The sequence below is a fragment of the Octopus bimaculoides genome, chromosome 3 (assembly GCF_001194135.2).
Source record: "Octopus bimaculoides isolate UCB-OBI-ISO-001 chromosome 3, ASM119413v2, whole genome shotgun sequence".
NCBI lineage: Eukaryota > Metazoa > Mollusca > Cephalopoda > Octopoda > Octopodidae > Octopus > Octopus bimaculoides.
Genome location: NC_068983.1, coordinates 25,767,925 through 25,772,651, shown reverse-complemented (window position 1 = coordinate 25,772,651; position 4,727 = coordinate 25,767,925). Strand labels below are relative to the sequence as shown.

General features: G+C 32.5%; 1 protein-coding gene across 8 annotated transcripts in view; it reads left to right on the top strand.

Moving 5' to 3' along the window:
• LOC106884218 (neuronal acetylcholine receptor subunit alpha-10) overlaps window positions 1-4,727 on the top strand; it is a 1,143,354-nt gene that overhangs the window by 935,960 nt on the left and 202,667 nt on the right. The gene's annotated exons all lie outside the window — the stretch shown is intronic.

Here is a 4,727-nt window from a genome sequence, read left to right as displayed (position 1 = left end):
AAACAGTGTATGAAAATACACATATGGAAAAATACATATACATATACATATTCTCATACATATTCTTTGAAAATCGAATAAAATTGAGAAGGAAACACACACTCCCACACTCACACAAAACACTCCCACGCACACACACAGATGCACACATACATACACACACATACGCACACATACGTACACACCCTCACACATACATACGGTTGCTCTCACACACACACACACCACAAAGACGATCAAAACAACACATACACACTCAGACAAAGAGATATACGCATGCGTGCGTGTGCCTGTGCGTTTATGTGTGTGTCTGTGTTTGTTCCCGTCCCAAATGCCATCGCTTGACAACCGATGCTGATGTGTTTATGTCCACGTAAGGTAGCAGTTCGGTAAAAGAAACCGATAGAATAAGTACTACGCCCACAAACAATAAATCCTGGAGTCGATTTCTTCGACTAAATCACTTTAATCACGTGGCTGCAGTCACATGATTGAAACAAGTTAAATAATAAAGGAATATATTTCGAGAGCGAATGACAAAGACATACAGAGACATATAAATACATGTGTGCCTGTGTGTTTATATGTGTGTGCGCCTGTGTGCTTATATGTGTGTGTGCGTGTGCGTGAATTATGCAATTGTACTTTAAATTTTAGTACCTTATCTTTGTAGATAGTTAAACTTTATCACCAACTATGCATTCTTCAATTGAAAATTTGGTTTAAGAACGACTACCCAGAAGATGTCCTTCTCTTACATTGTACGTTAGACCCTGTAGATAAAGCTCGCTGTACTGTAGCATAGTTCCAGTCCTTACACCATGCTACTTCTCTTTCACTCTTTCTAAAATATCTACTTTCACATTCGATCATTTTTTTTTTTAATATTAGTACGTTTTATGGTTAAATATTAGATTCACAACTAACTTTGCACTCAAAATTGAAATATTTAACTGAGCACCATCATTAGTAGTGATTCACTGGAGAAATACCCTGGTATTATTAAATACAATTTACCGGATTCATTACAAGCTATAAGGATTTTCTATGACTTTTTTTCAAATTTGGTAATTTTGGCTTTAAGCCAATATACGAGTTATATGCACTTGGAATTAAATATAACTTCATAGTGCATATTATTTTTTATGAATTACTCCCTCACTAATGATTTATGCAATTATATGTATGAGAGTATGTAATCAAGATTCATGTCCTTATCCGTAGTATTAATTTCTTCAGAAATATGTATTTATCAATATTATTTGGTTATATAATATTCAAGCTCGATTACTTGTCTCGAGTTCGCCATTGTCAACACCGTCTACTTAAATGTTATCGCTGTAGGATGGAGCGATTTTTATTTTATTGATCAGACGTTGGTATCAGCGACTTTGTCAAAGATTACTAGTCGTGTAAAATTAAATTGTCGTCCTTTCATCTACCATAAGTATACATTCATTTAGTACATTAGACGTACGAATAAATTCCTAGCATTCTATATAAATAAAAGAACAGAACTAAAAATATACGTATGTTTAACCTTATATGTATTATCTCCACTTCTTAACTCTCTCAATATATTCCGAAATACATTCAGCACTATCTTCTTCGGTAATCAAAGCCAGCCTAGTGTTGATCACTATACGTATTTACTTCCGTAGATCAACACCGATCTGACTTTGATTACTAAAAATACGCTGGATTTAAGAGCGTAATCCTTAATGTCAATGTCTATTCATAAAAAAAATAATACGCTCTGTTCATCAGTGACACTATTTATTTTGACGTAAACAAAATCGAAATAACTGGTACCGAAAACAAAATTGTGTTTGAGTTTCACGTATCGCAGGTTGATGTTGATGGAATTCAGTTTGATAGTGATAAATTAGAGGGTAAAAAACACTGCAAGTGTGGATGCGCGTGTGTTTGTAAGTCTGTGAAATTATAACGCAAACCTAGTCAACAGCAAAAGGCCTTCGAATTTTACATTTTTTACAAACGTTCTCACATTCAAATATTTTGTTTACAAGAGTATTAACTTTCTGTTTTTTAAAAAGTCTCTGTATTAGAAGATTTCAGCTGAATATTTTGTATTGATTTGCCGATATTTCTTTGGTTATCTTTTACATAACACTAACTAAAAATATTAATGAACAAAAATCTGACCTCCTGGAAGTACTGGAGAAAATATAAAGTAATCATAAATAAGAAAATAAGAACTTGCAATATTATAGTATTATGATTATAAATAGTAGTCAGTAGATATGCTATTCTATTGAATGAGTTTTATTTTTCTTTAATTCTTTTAAAATCAATGTTTAGTGGCACTTCTTAGAGACTTATGATCAAAGTCCTTCCAAACGTGGTCATCCACTCAGTTATTCGGGCTATATCTAGGACAGTAGTCTTCAGTGCGTCTTCCGTCTTTTTCAAGACGTAAGATGTGAGATGAAGAGAATTTGGTTTCTATTTTTAGCTCTCAACGATAAGGTTGGGCGTTTTTTTTGTTTTTTTTTTTTGCTCTATGTATAAAGTTATACTCTTTGATCTGGTGTATATGTTTAAATTTCATGTTTTGTTTTTACTGTATCTTATGCACACATTATTTGGATCAGTGCATTTTCTTTCTTTTTTGATACACAACATATCTCTTCTTTCCATTTTATGTTAATTCTTTTCAGCGTGTTTATAGTTTTAGCCCTTATTTTCTTGCAAAATATTTCATAGTGCTGGGAGGCGATTCCTCAGAAGAGTTACGAAGTGAGGTGATAACTGAGTAGTGAATTTCTTGCACTGATAACATCTAGGACTTCATTTTAGTAAATATTTCTAGTATGTGGTCCTATTATAATACTCTTCTGCCTCATAATTGATTTTATCATCGCTAGGCAAAATCTAGCTTTGCTCAGAACACTTGCTAATTTGCTCTCTCCTTATGGCCTCGTTTTCGTAGTGTTTTGGAGGAAAGTAATTTAAATGTTTATCGAATTACACGTCGTATCATTGCTACATTTCTTCGCAAGGTTTGCATTACCATTCAAAGGTAGAATGGTATTTTCAACAGTAACATATCTATGTCATTGTTACTTTCGGAATTAATGCACCGTTACAGATTTTATTTTCAGTAGTTATATAGAATTACCTGTCCACTGTCGAAAAAGTATGTATATGATACATATAGCTACACACCCAGTTATATATGTAGATGTATTCTATCCCAGACGTGACTGAGCTGTAAAATGAAAGGTTGATTAGTTATTTATGTCCATTGCATATTTTCAGTTGATGTTAGCCTTGCGTTTTATTAATATATATCTGTGGTCTATTTTTGTGTGCGTATGTGTATTGTTAATCACTTTTAGTGTGTTTATATGAAGATAAAAGAAAGATCAGACGTTTAATTTTTTTGCATCAATGCAGACATTTTGAACAATTGTTCGCTTTCATACTGGCTCACTTTCTCAATATCCAATTCCTGCAGGTTATTGATTATGGAATAGATATTCCTTGTTCTTTAAAAGTGATTTTGTTTTCTAGTTTCACTCTGAGGTTAATACTTTTGCCTTTATCTTTTAATATTTCTGTTCTTTTCGTCCTGATGTAAAAGTTCTGCTACAGTGGACTCAGTTTCTAAGTAATTTGTTTTGTTCCGTTGTTCCTTTTTTTGTTATCATTCTTGCTTTCTATATAAAATAGTTAATATTCTCTGTCTCGAAATCCATTTTACTTAAATTACCTTACATGCATCTTACATATTTCGTAAAAGTAACCACGAATTACCGGATTCATGTAAGCACCAGATATTCCTTACAGGATTTGTTTGAACATTGGACTAAACTTTTTCTTTCGTATTTTTAGTGATGATAAAATATTTCATTGAAGGACATTGGATTAACAGAAATGTAATACAACCCAACACTGGTCAGTGTATTAAAAGAAAATATAAGTTAGTTATGCAAATCTCCGGTTTGATGATGGAACCTTTTCACCTCCTTCCCATCAGTCCAGGAAACCTTGTAAATTGTAATGCACACTGGTTTGCTCCGGACTCAATGATTAAAAATAATCGAAATACATATTTTTCCTTGCAAATGTATTACGTGGATTCATAAGATGATACATATCTTTGTAGGTTCACTTAAGTTGCAAACGAGGAATTATACTGAGAAGACAGCTGTATCTCTTGTATGGATTTTGCTAATCCCTAGGTGATTCAATCCCTATTCACTGATTGTAGATTCTAATCTAGCTAAATGTCTGGAAATTATATTTATTCCTTCTTATTTTTATTTATTATCATTTTATATTTTGCTGGTAACTTTAGTGCATTTGTCTAATCTCGTACTTATTACTATCTCGTATGAATCCATGTACATCGTTTAATAGAATGACTTGCACTTATCGTCAGCTAACCCATAGAGATGTGAATATATACATTTTACTTTATTTGTTGTCAATTCTTGTTTAATTCAACAAATATATATGTATAACCAGAACTATACAGAAAGCTAGAAATGATAAACAGTCTCTTGAAATATTACTTTATATGAGAGGATGGACTGGATCCTGCTATTTTTGTCTATCTTGTTACACTGTGACGGTTATATATGTGTATGTGTGCGCGCGCTCGGAAATATATAAATATTTACACACACACACACCCAAACAATCTACACACACATACACACACACACACACGTACATATATATATATATATATATATATT